At 37.6% G+C, this 18,614-nt stretch overlaps 1 protein-coding gene across 3 annotated transcripts in view; it reads left to right on the top strand.

Moving 5' to 3' along the window:
• The window catches only part of PLCB1 (phospholipase C beta 1), a 744,009-nt gene that overhangs the window by 221,899 nt on the left and 503,496 nt on the right, over positions 1-18,614 (top strand). The gene's annotated exons all lie outside the window — the stretch shown is intronic.

Below are 18,614 nucleotides of genomic sequence, written 5' to 3'. Positions count from 1 at the left end.
CTGTATCAATGAGCATAACCAGCCCCCTGAACTTGGTTTCTAATGCCATTCTTCAATAAAAGAAACTAGGGCTCTTGGAGAAATAGCTGATTCTAGAGCTGGAGAACGGAATTTACAAGATGAGGCTGCAGCATCTAACAATGCCTGGAAGCAAGAAAGTTTGTCAATGGAACATATGGAGTCAACTAAAAGACCTCTCAATGGTCAAAGCTGGAACAATTTAAGCAACAAAATAAAGATGTGATATTAGATTGTAAACTCAAAGTATAAAATAAGTATCCATAGGCCACATAATTAGAAATCAGTCATTGAATGAATAAATAATTGAGAAGAATATACAATTCTCCCATATAGGATACCAAATAACTTTGTAGATAATATCCCCTCAAGGAGGCGGAGCATTACTGCCTTCTCTTAAGTGTGGGATTCACATAGCAACTTCCTTCAAAAAAAGCACAATATGGGAAGAGGGGATAAAGAGTAACTCTGTGGTGCAGAAACTGACAAACACTGCCTCAGTCAGCGGACCAAGGATAATCTCATCAGTATTAAGTCATGTTGATAGTAGGTACCTTTGACATGATGTGATAAAAATGACATTTTACCTCTGTGGTCTTTCTCCCGAAACCCACAAATCCAGCCTAATCTTGAGAAAAGCATCCTGTACCCATATTAAGGGATATTCTAGGAAATGCCTGACTGGTACTCCTCAAAACTGTTGAGGTCATCAAAAGCAAGAAAAGCCAAAGAGAGACCCTAAGATGACAGGAGGACTCAATGCAGTATGGTGTCGTGGATGGGCTCTTGGCACAGGAAAAGGACAGTAGGTCAAAACTAAGGAATATAAATGAAGTATGGGCCTTAGTTAATATTAAAGTATCAATATTGGTATATTAGTTATATCAAATGTATCATACTAATGTAAGATATTAACCATAGGGGGAACTACCTGTGACATACATGGAAATTCTCTGTACAAAGTTTCTGTAAATCTAAAATTATTCTAGAATAAAAGGCTATTAAAAAAAAAAGACCAAAACTAAATACATAATCATGGTGGCCAGGGGCTGGAAGTGAAGGTTGGAGAATGGAGAGTTATTGCTTAATGTGTACAGAATTTCTATTTGAGAAGATGTAAAAGGTTCCTGAGATTTATGGTGGTGATGGTTACACAACAAAGTGAATGTACCTAATGTCACTGAGTTGTACACTTAAAAATGATTAAAATGGTAATTTGTATCATGTATATTTTATCAAAGTAAAACAAGTATTTCAAGAAAAAAACTCAAAGACACAGAAAATTAGAGAAGAGAAACATCAGAAGGACTAAAAACAAAACTTGAAAGTAGACCAACAGGAAAGCAGTGGGATAGGAAGGAGAGCTGCGTAAGACGCACAGGGCAAAACACTCCCATTACTAGAACACCAGGAAAGAAAACACCTCTTTAGAAATCACAGAGAACAAATTAGTACTCACGGTTTTCTCTTTACTTCGTAATTTTTAAATTGTACACACCCTCTTCCAAAAACCCTACAACACAAGGCAAGAAATACAGAACAAAACTTTTTGTTTATTAGTAAATTAAATTCTGTATTGAATGTGGAAAAACAGAACAAAAATGGAGGCTCTGATACACTTTGGCCCCAAATACTGGCCCTCTGAGAGGAGGAGAGTTGGGGTAACCAGATGTTATATTGATGGACTGGCATTGAACTCTGTTTATTTTATATATTATTTAAACCCTCACAACAGCATTATTTGCTAGTACTGTTATTTCTCACTATAGAACATTTGAGATCATAGTTTTCTGTCAATGACTTGAATTTAGTAACAGTGAAAATTCCATAGACATAGGAATGTAGCAGAATTTTTTTCAGTAAGGCTGTAACGTTTAAGTGAACTTAGCTGATCCTGCTTATATTGGAGAATGCTTGCTATAAATTCATGGGATTCTGTCTACCAAGTCGGAGAAGTGGTTTAAATGTGTTAATGTATCTCGGGTATTAGAGACTACAGTCGTGAAATGGAACCCTAGTTGTACAACTCATTAGCTATGTGCTGTCAAATTACTTAACATGTAGAGATCTCAGTTTTACCATCTATAAAATGGGGATAAAACATGTTCTTTGCTTATAACATTCTTTTTCCTTTTCTAATATCCCATGTGCTTGTGACTTTTTATGATCAGAGAGAGTGATATTTGTCTTAAAGAAAGAAAGAAAGAAAGAAGAGGTCATATAAGCCCTATATTAATTGGAGTATCATAGGTACAATAAAAAATAAATGCCAGCGTTTCAATGGCTTAACACACTAAAAAGTATTCCTCATTTACTTAGAAGCTTAGTGTGGGTGTTTTTGATATAAAGGTGATTTTCTTCTACCTGATGATTTGAGGACTTAGTCTGTGTCCAATCTAACAGCTCCAATATCCCGTAGGGTCTCTCTGTCCTCTGTAAAAAGGACACAGGGGAAAGAAAAATACCTGAAATGACCCTCATCTCTTCCATTCGCATTCCATTTGTGAGAACTAGTCATATGACCCTCCTTAAATGCAAGCAAAGGGTGATGTGAAATGTGACTGTATTCAGGCAGCAATTTCCCTGTAATTCTTTGAACTGTATAAGGCAAAGTGCAAAGTTTGGTGGTGAATGAACAACCTCTGCCTTAAGCTCTGTGCAAGCCCAGTAATGCTGAACTGTGCAAACCCACTCACCTGTATGGGGAGAAGAGTAGCACCATTATAGTAAGGACTCCTGCAGTAATCACCAAGTATAATGGGGGCATTTAACCCTCAGTTTTCTATGCACCTTAAATGGTTTAATAATAATTCCAACAAAAAGTATTTATAAAGCATTCAGGAATGCTTATAAGGATTAAAGTATTATTAAAGAAATCACTAGAGTCTTGATTTTTAATGTAACAAAATCTCATCGTACTGTATTTTTCTTCTTTACTTTAAAAATAGACTTGCAGAATAGATATGGTTTAAAGTGAGACTCCACAGTGTCTAGAATTTTTTTCTTTGTATTTGTGCTGATATTCTCTCTCTTTTTTCCAGTGTAACAACTTTTAGTTATATACTTTGTTCAAAAATAACATCTGATCATCATAAACATCAATTATTTAAATAGGATAACATGCTTCTTCTGCATGCTTTAAAGTAAACCTGAGTGTTTATAAGTAAGGGACTTATAAGAAGAAACCCTGGTATATCCACAAGATAAATGTTACCAATCTCTAAGTGTGCATCCCAGTGGTTCTCAAACTTAAAAGTGTATCAGAATCACCTGTAGTATTTGTTATAACACAGATTCCTTGGTCCCAACCCCTGGAGTTTTCAGTTCAGAAAGTCTGGGATGTGGGCCAGGGATTTGTGTTTCTAACAAGTAACCAGATGATGTGATGCTGCTGGTCCAGGGACCATACTTTGAAAACCACTGATTTTTATATAAAACAATGCCAAAGAAGGTAAGGAGGAAGATATCACATCTACGCAGTTTCTCTAAGGTTGGACTACTTGATGTGTCCCAGCTTTTATGTTTAAAAAAAAATAATGCCGAAAGACATACAGTGCTTAAGACTCAGGTTAATTTAATTCCATAATCATACGGCAGAATAGCACCAATTTTGGTACGTAGAGTCTTCTGTACTTAATTTTGACTGACCCACATAGAGCAAATGTGATTTATCTGACTTGAAATTGAAAACCCAAATAAGCTAGGTTGTGAAACACAGTAGGTTTTTGTGATAGGACCTATAAGGAGACATATGAGTCATTAGGGGGATGGCATTGGTTAGGCTAAGGGTATACAGAGAATACATTGCAAAGATATTAAGGAAAATATGAAAATTATGGAAGACTTTAAGGAAAAGCATTAAATATGAGTTCAGGGCCTGAGCTAAGTGGATTTTCAAAAAAATTTTCTGGATATTTACTTTCTTAATACAGAGGAAGTAATTTGGAGGAAGATTTATTTTTAGGTTTTACTTTCATCTGAGCAAGAAGAAATATATTGTGCAATAATGAAAAAGTGATCTATCTTCTTGGGTGCTCAAATCCTATGTTAAGGATTTATGAGTTATTTATTTAGAAAAAATATACACCCAGGAATAGTGACCCTGGTCAATATTTAAGCTTCAAAAAAGATAATGAAATTGAGTTTTTCTCAACTCCAGAGGATAAAGTGTTTTATCATAACATTACAAATTATGGAATGAATGAATAAAGGTCACAGTGGGTTCTTTTTTGGAAATCTGGGGCTACCTGGAATCAGCATATAGGACCCAACTTCAAAAGGTGAACAAAGATATTAATCAATAATGTGTTTCTTTGAGGAAATGATCTTAAGCAAAAAGATACCTCACAGACAAGGGAGGTAATATTCAAGCAACTAAAGAAGCTAATGACTATTTCATATCTTGCCCTTGGTGAAAAATCCTAATACAGTGATTATTTTTTTCTCCACTATATTTACAAAGGAGGCATAAAAATAAGAATGTTGGCTGGGTGTGGTGGCTTACACCTGTCATCCCAACACTTTGGGGGGCCGAGGTAGGAGGATCCCTTGAGCCCAGGAGTTCAAGATCAGCCTGAGCAACATAGTGAGACCTTGTCTTTATAAAATAAAAAAGGAAAAAAAAGAAAGAAAGAAAAAAAGAGAATGTCTGGATTTGAAGGAAGAAAAGGATTCAAAGAAATTCTGCCCTGCATTCTGCTGATGGCAATTTTATTTGAGAACACTTGCACTGTCAAATGTTTCTTAGTTCATCGCCCAATGTAATATTTCAGAAAAGTCATCCAAGGACTGTTTTCTTTTGTGGTTTTCTTTCTGGCAGCATTCTATGGCTTCTCTGTTCTTGGAGGGTTCTTCTGCCTTGACAAGGTGAAGTTCATGCCTAAGCATGTGCAGAAACTCAAGGTCAAGTGCACCTTTGAGCACCTTCAGAGTGAGTTTTTAGGGGACAATGTTCACAACTGTCCTCATCATCAAACAGCAAGCCTTCATGATAGGCCTGCCAGGGAGATGGCCCTGCCAGCCTGCTGCCTCTTGTCCCTTTCCCAGTTTACACTGTTATTTCTCCATCTTGATGGATATTTCTCCTTCTTGCCCTGACTTTTGCCCAAGAACAGCAAGCCTTTGGGTTGACCCTAGCATACCTGCTTTCCTTGTACTCTGGGGCCCTAAGCTTGCAGAGCTACCCTGGTGGCACGGCCTGTGGTTTGTCCTGCCCCATCTTTTTTGTTTTTGGATGGAGTCTCACTCTGGAGTGCAATGGCACCATCTCGGCTCATTGCAACCTCTGCCTCCCGGGTTCAAGCGATTCTTCCGCCTCAGCCTCCCAAGTAGCTGGGATTATAGGCACCCTCCAAAATGCCCGGCTAATTATTTTTGTATTTTTGTACAGATGGGGTTTCACCATGTTGGCCAGGCTAGTCTTGAACTCCTGACCTCAGGTGATCCGCCCGCCTTGGCCTCCCCGAGTGCTGGGATTATAGGCGTGAGTGAACCACCACACCTGGCCTGTCCTGCCCTGCCCCATCTTGTTTCCTTCCTCCTTCTCTCCCTTTGTTCCTTCCTTCCTTTCTCTTTAGAAATATTTTTTGATATATAACAGAAAAATATAGAGCATAATAGGAAAAAGTCCCTCTTAAATGTTTTCGCTTTTATTTTTTGCATTATCCCAATAACCTGTTTCATGCATATACTTTGTCTTCAGGGTGCAATTGTATGCAATATGTTTGGATTCTCTGCCACTTGCACTAACATTCTCTTGCTTTAATGCTGTCCCTTCTTATCTACTCATTTCCTATTTCTCATCCTTTAACATTTTTAAAGATTCTATGATTCTCACAAATTTATTGCAATAAACTGCACTGTGCTTCCACCTTCGGCCTTTTTAATGAAGGGAGTAAATTTAAGAATTAACTTGTTTCTCGTGAAGGTCAAGTCAAGGATGTGTTGGAAGAAGACAGATGTCGTCTGTTAGTTGTCTTTCTTTATTTTGTTTCAACCTACTGTTCTGAAGCAGCAATAGTAGTAAACATAAGGCCTTGTTGAAGAGTTTTTACACAATATTGTTTCCTTCCTCATTGTTACGGAGTGCAGATGGGAAGCATATAGGCATATTACTCTCTAGCTCTCTGTTCAGAAGCTACAGAATTCCAACAAGAGTATATATTTAAACTTCCTCTTGACAGCAACTAATCCACTGCCCACTTTCCAAATCTGTCCACATTTTACTCTAATAACTTAAATTCCTACACTCCCTCTTTAAAACATTTCAGTGTTTAACTTACAGAAAGGTCATAAAAATTCCCTCATTTCCATATTAGCTATATTCTTTCTTCTAAATCTGTGCCATCCCTGAGTTATCCCAAGATTTCTGCTGGGTAACCTTTATGTAGATGCCTGCTTTATCCTTGAACTTTAGCCTTGCAGTAAATATCTAGTTTGATCCCTTAATGATTAAGTTATTTTTCTTTTCCCTCTTCCTATAGGATCTCCTCTCAAGAACAGTAATTATTTCATTTCCCAGTCTTCCTATCATTGTCTTTAAAATCTGTCCCCATCCCACTTTTGGTCTGACAGTGATTGCTTTTTACTTACTCCCTCCCTGTTCATAAAGAGGTAGTAATACTAAATTAATAGTGTTTGTGAAAATTCCTACAAAACATGTTATTCACATAAGATCTTTTTAAAAATTATCCTTATTCATTTTTAAGTAAAGTTTTGATGAAATGATAAAATGAATTATGTTTATTCAACTTTGGAGTAGAGCTTTATATATTTTGTTATGGATAGATTTTTATTTTATTTTAATGCAAGGAAAGTCAGACTAGGGGGTAGAAAATATAATAAACCTTTACCAAGAAGAAAGTAAAATAAAGTGAATATAAACATATTTCTTTTTAGCTATGGGTATGACAAAAATAAACTCTGGTTTGGAGATTAGGTAAACTGATGTTTTTTATAGATTTACTTATTTATTTTTAGTAAGGAATATTTCTTTTTTAAAATCAGGCACTGTCTCTCACATGATGATGAGAAAAAGCTTTTGGGAAAACCATTTACATGTTAGATTACAGGGTATTTATGCATATGTTTTCCCAGAAGTACCCAATATATTTTAAAACCTGATTAAGATGACATAAGATAAATGTGGTGTATTGTGACTGAGAACCCCTAGTCTTGATGAATGCTCATATTTAGTGGGTATAATGATGAAAACTATTTTCAAGGAAATTTTTTAAACATTCCAAACACATACAGAAATATATCTAAAGCCAAAAAAGTGATTAATATAAAAATATGAGTTTAAAAATAGTAATATGTGATTCAGAATAAATTTCAAGTTTAACATTATTTTATAAGTTGATTATTTGCAAATGATAGCTATTTGGATCCTGTTCTCTGAACAGACCAAGATGCAAGGGGTTGTATACAGGTGATTTATTAAGGAGGCTGCTTCCAGGAGACATCAGTAAGAGAGTGGAGGAAGCAAGACATGGATGGAGAAGAGTTAAGTAAGGGTGAGCTTTCAGGTGAAGTGCCAGCGTCAACCTGAGCTACTGAAAGCTCCAGAGCACAAATGACACCTGGAGTTGCTTCTCCTGCATCTGTCAGGGATGAACTATGAGCTCTCTGGGGAGACCTAGCATCCCAGGCACTTCCTGCTCTCTGCACATCTGAGTGAAGTGACTCCAAGAAGCCAAAAGTAGTCAAAGGCTTCAAGTGTCACTTGTTAGGAATAAAGCTGATAGACACTGGAGGATGGGTGTCTAGCCAGTCAAGGAGCCTGGCAGGGAACCAGGTTAGTATCAATACAGGTTCCCATGGGAGCTTTAGGCAAACTTCCTGAGTAATTGGAAAATGGCTCTAGATTGATTTTTTTCAATCATTCATAGTTCTTAATATGAACAGCTAGCTTCATTTTGTGTACTTACATTAGTGTTGAGATGGATCAACAGTTGAATAAAAAGGAGAGTTTGCTTTTGGTAAAATTTACGGCACTTAGGCAAAACCTTGGGGCTGATTTATTGATTGACTCAGTGAATGTTCTTCTCAGGAGAATTCATTAAGCATGATGTTCCCTTTTAGACATATCCAGCCCCTACCCCCACAAATCAGCATCAGAAAAGATTCAGTTGGATTCCATCTGTCTTACCAGAAAGCCAAAAGCAATCTTAAGAAGCAAATCTTCTTTGAAAGGCAGGGGAAAAAAGACATATTATTACACACGTGTCAACCTAAAATATCTCATTTTGGAAAACAGATTAACTCATTACATATTCAGAATGTTTTATGAGACAAAAAGGTCATCAAAATGCAAACCTTTGGCAGAAAAAATTGCGATATATTTTGGAATAAATAACTGGCAAAAATGAGACTATCCAGTTGGATATAACCAATCAGCTACTAAGGTAAAGCAAGGATAAATGCCATCTATCTATACTTCAGAAAATATGGAAATCACCAGATATGCCATACTGTGTGATGAGAGAGAAAACAAAATATGTTGGTTTGCGCTCCCAAATATATCATGCACAAGACTGCATCAAAACATGTGGAATTCAACCAAGCATTTTTAGAACCTCTCCTTGACAGTCTGGCCTCTAGGGCCCAATGTGGAAATGGCTGCTTTATTCTACAGTGATATTAGAGCTATTGATAAGCATAGTAGTCTGAAGAAGACTTCTCAGTTTTATTAGCAGTTTTCTCATTGCTCTTAGGATTCTGATGCAGCTACTTTATAACTGGATGTAGGAAACCTGTCCGAGTGTCAGAATGCCCTACCCATTCTAGACCTAATTAGCCATCTCTGTGGGCCGCCATTGTCTTCATTTAATATCTGGGATAGAGATTCTCAAACTTCGGATTGCATCTGAATCACTGGGAGGTGAATCACCCAGCACAGATTGTTTGGCCATCCCAGAGGTTCTAGTTCAGTAGGCCTAGGGTTGGACCAGAGAATTTGCATTTTTCACTTGTTCCCAAGTGATGATGCCATAGGTCAAAGGACCACACTTGGAGAACCACTGGTATGGAGAAATGAAGGCATTTAATTCCTATAAGCAGATAAGTGATGAGTTCAAATATTATGTTAAGGTAAGATTGAGGGAGTAGTTTGCACTGCCAGATAAAAAAGCTTGGCTGACTGTTCAGCCACAGTGAAATAGGTGTAAACCAAAGATAACATTTTAGATGATTCAAAGGGAAAATCTGGCTACATTTATGTCATCTGGAGTTTTAAAGTGGAAACAGCTTGTTTGCCTGATGAATCTATATCATTTCCATATTTCTTATCAAAAGACCTTTTATGAAAATCAGATTCTATGCTCACCCAAAATATTCAGGAAGACAGTTTTTAGCACTTATGACACTATTTGCAAAATGATGGATGCTGTTTCTGGTTAATCTGATTAGTCCGAAATGAGTAATTTAGCTTATCACAGGCAGTAATAGAAAATTGTAACGACGCCATCTTTATCATCATAGTTGCGATTTTTTTAAAACTCTGAGTTCTGAACTAATGCAACATCATTCTTCATCCATGAAGATGTGGAGAATTCCTCGGTGAGATGCCTGGTAATATATAAGAACTAGAAAAATAAAACACATTGCTATAAAGAGCCAATATATTTCTGAAATCATTCATCTTTGAACATATATAGATTATCCATGATTATGGAAACTTTTCTGTGATTATGAAACTTTTTCTCAGTTTTTTAATGTCAACCTAATAAGCTGACATCTTGTTAAAATGAAGGCACGATCATCTTAAATCTCACCTGTTTTTCATTCATCATTTGAAAGAAATTACTAAAATATATCTCCTAATATAATGTTTCCTAGAATCTGGAAGAAAGTGTGGCAGTTTTTTCCGTCAGAGTCGTAGATGCATGCAACTATACCATAAATACTGTTACAATTAAGTTTTATTCATTTTATGTCTTAATAAAGTCTTGGTGCTATACATAAAATTTTATGTTTAGCTGAATTTAACTTTCAACTTTAGAAATGTTTCATATTTCTTATACACTCTTAGATGTATAAGTATACATTTATATTTCTTATACACTCTTAGATGAGTGTATAAGAATTTCTAAGGTTGCTGAAGAAGGAAGTAAGAATGAGAATATTTGGCTTTTGCACAACCAGCAGCCAAACTATCTCACCTGGCAATCTGCAAAGAATAAATTAACTGCATATCTACTGATATATTTCACATTGCCTTGTGCAGACACAGCCTCTGAAAACTAATGTTATATTTATTTATCATGATATTTTTTCTTATACATGAAAAAAGACTTAAGTGGTTTTCTTTCATTTATGTTACACAATACTCCTGCTACCTTATCAATATCAAACATTTTTAGAAAAAAGTAAGTTTGGGGATATGTGGATTATTTTTTCTATTATGTACATAGGGTCAATGATCCTGGGCAATTAACATATTTTCTCTGGGACTTAGTTTCCTCATCTGTGTTCTCTTTCCATTCCCAAAGTCTGCGATTCTATTATAGTAATTGTTTCTGTTTGGGCATATTCAGTAATGGTGACAGCATTGCAGTCATTTTTATGCAGGGTGGGTAGAGTGCCAAGATATGTAAATTCATTTACATTCCTTTTTAATTAAGTGCATTAGAACTTGGAAACAATGGGGTTAGTGTATTAGTTATCTATTGCTTCATAACAAACTACCACAACTTAATGGCTTAAAACAACAAATATTTATTATCTCACAGTTTCAGTGGGTGAGGGTCTCACCAGCTTAGGATCTCCCAAGGCTGAAATCGAGTTGTCTCCTGGGCTGTGTTCTCACCTGGAGCTCGAGTTCCTCTTGCAAGCTCATTTAGGTTGTTGCCAGAATTCAGTTCCTTGTGGTGGTAGAACTGATGCTCTTATCTCCTGGAGGTCTTCTTTTCCATAGTCAGTACACAGCACAGCCAGCAGATTACTGTCTCTGCTGCTTCAAGTACTCTCGCTTCTAAGCCCTCTTTTGAAAGGCCCACCCAAGATATCTCTCTTTTGGCTAACTTTATGTCGTCTGATTAGGAACCTTAATGACACCTGCAAAATCCATTCGCTCTTGTTGTATTCCATAACATAATGGTGGGAGTGATAGCCCAGCACCTTTGCCATATTGTATTGGTTAGAAGAAAATTGCAGGTCCCTCTCACACTCAGAGGGAGGGGATTACACAAAGGCATGGAAACCAGGAGACCCGAATGAGGGTGCCCATCTTCAGAGTTCTGCCCACCAAAGATAGGCAAAAATGTAGAGTTTTGTGAGAAAATTGTGCAGTTGACCAACAGTAGTCAATAGTAGTCATAGCTATCTCTATTAGTTCTCTCATCTGCAAAACAGAGAAATATGATACTTATGTGACAGTATTATTACAAGGACCAATGAGATAATGCACACAAATTTTGTTTTACAATTCTTGACATGTTGGTTCTCTATTATAAATAGATGTAATTATTATTGCTGTTATTATTAAGGATGTTATTTGACTTTGCCACCTTTAGTGTAGGAACCTTTAATCTCATCCACAGTAATTTCTCAGGTTTTATATTATTTGTACTGAGCAGACTCTTTAGATTAAAAAGTGCATTAAGAGAGATTGTCTGGGTTTTTTTGGTTCAGTATCTTCCTGTATACTGACCTTGGCTCCTGGAAGAATGCATGAACTCCAGACGTTGGTGGATTCCTTATCTCCCTAGGACAGGCAATGGAACAATGAAGGAAGCAAGGAAATAAATTAAAAATGAAAAGTTATCTTCCACATTATCTGCTGCATTCATATACTTGCCAATAACATTGGGCCAAAGACTTTGGAAGTAGGGCCAGGGATAACATACAGACTGAAGAATAGAACCGATAACATCCGCAGGCATTGGATCACCTACTTTTTCCCGCATTTATGCTATGATATTTATGAGAACATGAGGGCAAGGAAGGTAATTCCAACTGCTGTATTAACGAACTTTCAATGTCCCTCGGTTGCTTGCAAAAATAAAGCATCTTGTTGGTTTTCTGGGTAAAGATGAGTCTGACTTGTATTTTACGTATTGTGTTCCTGTTAGGGCCAAAGTCTGAAATACCTAACATCTTTAGCAGGGTGTCATTCATTCACAAACCAGGATGAAATACAGCCTCTGTGCTGAACTTTATGTCAAACACTATACAAATGGGGATAAAAGTCCAAGGTCTTTTTGTCGAGGGATTCACACCAAGTGGTGAAACCCCATGTCAATTGACAGTTACAATACAACCTCTAACACATGAACATCCTCATTGCTTTTCCCATTTCAAATGTTGATCCTATTTTTCATTTACCTATAACACATAAAAATGAAAATCAGTTTCTCTAGAAGTTTTCTCTATTACTTAGGTTTTACGTTTTTTTGAAATAGCTATAGCGTCCCAGGTTTCCAGATCTTTTTTTTTTTTTTTTTTCTGTATTTATTTGCATTCCTTGTGTTTCTTCTAGATGCTTTACCTAACAACTTTTAACTTTTCTGCTAGGATCTTTTCCCTTTCACTTAGAATGGGAAATCTTGCAAGCATAAGAATTTCTATATATTTGGTACTCCCTCCTTGCTAAGTGGAGATCTTAGTTTAATATTTCAGTTGGTTTAGCAGCAGCCGAACGAGGGAGATATTGCTGGCATCTGCACCTGTGTTTGACAGATGAGGATACAAGACATGCATGAGCATCTATAGCAACTTGTTTAATACTACATTGATAACAAGTGATAATTTGGGGGAAGAACTTACATTTTCTGCCTCCTACTTCTATGAAATCTGCACTATATTAAATCTAAGTGTGTTTAAATAAAGAAAGTCAGATGTGTCATCTTTCTCTTTTCTCTGCCTTAGTTCTTATTGATGACCTGTACATCTCATTTCTATTGGTGTTTTGTACTGTGGGTCTCCATTGAAAGTTGTGGAAATAAAGATGAAAATCATGCCTAGGGAACAAAAGAAAAGAGAGACCAGGTGGCAGATGGTGCAGGGATTTCTTTGAGAGGTACACTGCACAGATTTTTCACCCCCTCAGAAGTAGAATAAAGTTAAGGAACAAATAATTGAGTCTAAGTCCATCTGCTTCCTGTTAAATTAAAACCCGTCATTAAAATACTCTAAAATCATTTTTTAAGTGCATTTTAAGGAGGTTTGGCAGTCAATAAAATATATTAATATATGCGACTTTTGGTAAATCAAAATAGACCAACTTAATGACTATACCACACACGTATGTGGAGGTGTACATAATCACAATGCGCACACCCAGCCATTAATATCTTCTCTGTGAAATGTTGATGACTATAATTGCTGCTCTGATTATCTACAGTATGAACCTGAAGCACATTATTATATTGGGTGACTAACGGAACTCAGTAACAATGCACAGACATTGGGATTCTGGAAAGAGTTGAGTTTTAAATTGTATTTCCTCCTTAGTTTGAGGTAGATTTCATGTCTCATCTACCACAGTGTGTTTGTGGCTGATGAATTGAAATCTCTCTGCTAAATAATAAACAACAAAGACAATTTAGTCTTCCCTTAGCTTGCCTGTTTTCTCATCACTCATTCAAAATATTTTTGTTAAATACCCAAAACCCATTAATTAGTAATAATGGGTTTTTAGTATTTGATTAAATACCCAATACCTCAGTTTGTTTAAGAGTTTGTTTAAGAGTGTCTATTTTCCAGCCTTTGTGGAATTCATTATTTCTTTACTCCTTTCTTTGAGAGAGAGATCACAGGGCATATATGCAGAAAACTTGGGGTTGAGTGAAGACCCTAAAATTAATTATTCAGGTATTCAGTTAGTAACTTTACCACACCGAGTGACAATGCACAGAAACTGGGATTCTGGAAAGAGTTGAGTTTTAAATTCGGTATTTCTGAGTTTGATAATTAACATCTTCAGCAGGGTGTCATTCATTCACAAACCAGGATGAAGTACACAGCCTCTGTGCTGAACTTCATGTTAAACACTATACAAATGGAGATAAAAGTCCAAGGTCTTTTGTCGAGGGATTCACACCAAGTGGTGAAACCCCATGTCAATAGACAGTTACAATATTATTGTAATATTACTGTTAATTCACTTCTATCCATGCTGTTAATTCATTTTTATCCATACTGACAAAAAGAGAGGGCATATCCATCAATGCATCAGTGAATGCATCTGAGGTCCTGAGAGTGTGATCTCCAAGTTTGCAGGGTGTCATTAATGGCCTTGGAAATAAACGGTTCTTTTAGTGCATTCCTCCTTTAATGATTCAGGTAGGTTATGTGACTTTAGGCACTTAATTCCTTTCTCATTGTTGGATGGACTTAAAGGTTAGAGAGAGCAAATTTAAATTTCTTTCTTCCACTTTTCTAAAGATATATCTAATGTTATAAAGTATAATGCAAATGTTCTATAGTAAAACATCTGTGATAAAACAATTTCAATGGTTGCTTGAGTTTCTGAACACCTAGGACATTTGCTTGGATAGAATATGATTTAATCCTAAAGAGAAATTATTAAAGTAGCAGTTGATGGCATTTGTCATTCAATAGTTTTTTCTTCAGCTAAATCTCCCCACTAGGCACACTTTTACATTCAGTAAATGTAATATTTTTGTTTGACAGTTTCTGACGTAAAGAAATGATAGTTATAGATTCTTCATATTAATGTAAGTATTTTATTGCTTTATCAATGATGTTCACATGAAAGGCCTTATAACAACGTGAGTATATCATTAGTGCTTCTCAAAGTGTGGTCATTGGACCAGCAACATCAGCATCACCTGTAGGTTTATTTGAGATGCAGATTCTCAGGCCTGCCCCAGACTCATGGAACCAGAAACTCTGACAAGTGACATGGAACAAATCTGTATTTTAATAAGCCTTTCAGGCAACTATAATGTAGGCTACCGTTGGAGAGCCACTGATATGGAAGGTATGCTCATACCCATTTAATAGATGACAAAATTGATGCGCAGTGTGGTAAAGTTACTGACTAAATACATGAATAATTAATTTTAAGGTCCTCACTCAAACCCAAGTTTTCTGCATATATACCTGTAATCTCTCTCTCTCTCAAAGAGAAGAGTAAAGAAAGAATGAATTCCACAAAGCTGGAAAACAGAAACTCTTGAACTGAGGAAGGGCAGAAAGGGACCATTTCACTGCTTTATTGTAATGAGAGTGCGTTGTTAAAACTATTGTCACAAGAAAATTAACCTAGAAAAAGTTTTAATGATACAAGAAACACTTTTGTGGTCATGCATTGGGTTCCTCATTTTCTTTTTAGTGGCAGAGAGAAAGGGATGCAGTTAAACTCCAGAGGGGTGCCTGTGGCATGTTAATAGAAGTGGGAGGCACTATTTTAATCATTGCTTTCTAGCCAAATGAGTTCATGGACAGCTTTTCCACCTGGGTCTTCCCCACGCCACATTACCCTCGATGATAGTGCCCTGCGGTGGTTTTCATGCACACAGTTGGCGTTAACTACCCTTCCATGGCTTGGGGAATGAATCCTGGAAGTGGAATACAGAGTTCATTATCTGTAATGCAAAAGTCTATGTAATGATGCCTGCTAAGATCTAGTTGTTTGTTAATTCAATTTGGGCTTTGTGTATATAATCAAACAAGTTATGTTTAAGTCTATTGTTTCTTCAATTGGGAGGAATTTCCTTAAATAGAAAATATTACAGGCTGGGCACGGCGGCTCATGCTTGCAATCCCAGCACTTTGGGAGCCCAAGCTGGGTGGATCACTTGAGGTCTGGAGTTCGAGACCAGGCTGGCCAACATAGCAAAATGCAGTATCTACTAAAAACACAAAAATTAGCTGAGTATTGTGGTGCGTGCCTGTAATTTCAGCTCCTCGAGGGCTGAGGCACGAGAATCACTTGAACCTAGGAGGTGGAAGTTGCAGTGAGTTGAGATTGCACCACTGCACTTTAGCCTGGGTGATGGAGTGACACCTTGTCTCTCAAAAAAAAAAAAAAAAAAAAAAAAAGAAAAGATTACTGTTAATTAGGTAAACATACTGTATGTGTAAGAGAGATTTTTATCCTACATAGATGTAAAACATCATGCAATATATATGGAAAATTACATCAAACATAAATGTTAGTGTTTTATAAATAATTATTAAGAGAACACCCATGTAATGACTACTAAATCCCAAAGTGATTGTTGCTAATGCTCCATATACCTCTGTGACATATCCTAAGTAAGTTGTAGTTTTCTGCACACAATTCCTGCTTCTGTGATTTTCTACCCGCAACTTCCTCTCTCTGAAACCACACCCACCCTCCCACCCCAATCACATAGTTATAAGGCTGGCAAACTCTGTCTCATCCTTGTGTACTGGCTGAAATCATGCCATAGCTCTCTATAGCCCATGTCTGTAGGGCACTTTGAAATATTTCCTTTAGCATATAGTATTTGGCTTGTTTGTATGAGCTCATCGAAACTGGGATCTTATCTTCGTATGTTCTAGTTTCTCAGTACTGGCATATACCTGATACATTGTAGGCATTCAATAAATAATGCTCCAGTGAATTAATTACTGGCATTTCCACTTGGATAAAGCCCTCAAACCAACCTCTCCAGAATGCACTATCAATTTGCCCAAACTTCTAAGTCTCAGTGTAGGAAAGGTGGAAACCGCAGCGTGTTTTATGACTTCCCTCTTTCCTTCAGTCAGTTCCTCCACTGCCATCTCTCTCCTCTTTCTTCCAATTACTTACCTTCATTTTGTCTCTTGTCTTTCATCTCTCAGATCTCCACTTATTTCCCATCTTCTAGATTAAACTTCTTCAAGCTTGGTTCCCTTACTGTTTCTCCTCTTCCAGCAAATATTTTGGTGGTCATTGCTGTAGAGATAAAGAAACTTGGGCATGTGCTTAACTTACTCACGTCTGGTTTTTCTACCGTTTCTTCAGAGAGCGTTCTATAATGTGCATTTGTGTCCTAAGTGAAGCATTGAACATGGTTGAGACCATTGTTTTCTAACACTCATAAGGTAACCTCCAATACTGTGGATGGTATGGCCTTCAGGGAACTGTGGCATCAGTCACTCTGACCTGCAAGTTCCTTGCTGGGTTGCCACCTGTCACACCCCAGGGGTTTGAGAGGATTTCCACAGGGTCAGACATAGCATGAAATGGGCTAAGGAACCCTCTAAAATGGGGAAAAGGAAACTTACAGGGTCAGAGTGAGCAAGAGCAGAGACTCACTGTTTCCTTCCACCCTTCATCCCACAGAGAGGTGTATCAGGTGCTCTGTTGGACCTGCTGTGTGGGTTTGCATTCAAGGGGTGAGACTTCACCTTTTATTTGGCCCTTATTACAAGGCAATTTTAGGTGCAGAAAAATAATCAGATCAGTTTGCACCAGACATTTGGAACTGGCAGCAGCTGTTTGAAGAAGCTACCTAAGAACAAAAGGTGCTGGTTCTTAGGGAGCTTGGCCTTTAAGACTTTAGAGCCACTCCTATCCAGAGGTTCTATTGGCAACTGAATTAGGACACAGTGCCTCCTGTTGGGAGGAGGGGACTCGATGCTCCATCCCACTTGCTCATTGCCCAGGAATCATAGTTAGGACATCTGGAGTCACTTTAAGACAACTGCTCACTGTACCACAGTCCTACTTGGCTGGTGGTAGAGTCCACTGTCTAATGCAGCAACCTGTGTGTGTCACAAACCTCATGGCTCAGTCGCCTTAACCAGACATTCAGGGTTTCCATTCTTTGGCCCATATTCCTTTCTGGTGTCATCTCCCATGACTTCTTGTCACATGTTCTATGCTCTAGCCAAATGGAATACTGGATGTCCTCCCATGTGAATCCGCTTCCATCCTTCTACAACACCACCGTGCCTGCACCTTTGCAGTTCTTCACTCCTGGATGCTTCTCTATCCTTCTCCCTACCTCCTTTCCCTGTAATGTTCTCTGTCTCTAAGTGTCTAAAGGCCACAAATACCTCAAGGTTCAGCCAAAACCTCTGGGCCTTTCTCATCTAGGCATTTGCTCATATGTTCCCCTCCAACTGGGAGGAACCCCCTCCCTGCTTCTTTTTTCCAAGCTTAATGATTTCTCATAAACTTTTCTCTGAGCTCCTAGGAAAAAAAAACGTGTTGTCTTTGCTGCCCCCCCGTCATGGTAGTTGACTTTAAAATTGTCATTAACACATTCCCCCCGTCTTACACATACACATTTCTTTATACTCCTATTTGATGACAGGTCCATCCAGGAAAGCAATCATATCTTGTACGCCTTATTCCCTAGAGTAACTTGTGTATTACAGGTGTTCAATGATGGGTAATGATTAAGTGAAAAGATCAGGGCATGAGGTATGTGTGCAAAAGGCTGGTGGCTGTGGGAGGCAGATTCGTATCTCTGCCTTGGCCAGATAAGCTGGGTATGTGTGTGAGCCGATGGGAGCATCTCACTCCGTCTTCCTCCCTAATCCTTCTCTCTACCGACATACCCTCAACCCTCACCTATGCTCAGTGACTCCCAGGATTATATTCAACAGGAAGAACAAGAAGACCTGATTCATCATGATTTAGGAATGGCTTTTAGGATAGACTGGGGACATAA

Source organism: Macaca fascicularis, chromosome 10 (assembly GCF_037993035.2).
Source record: "Macaca fascicularis isolate 582-1 chromosome 10, T2T-MFA8v1.1".
Taxonomy (NCBI): domain Eukaryota; kingdom Metazoa; phylum Chordata; class Mammalia; order Primates; family Cercopithecidae; genus Macaca; species Macaca fascicularis.
This window is presented reverse-complemented; position numbering and strand designations above follow the sequence as displayed.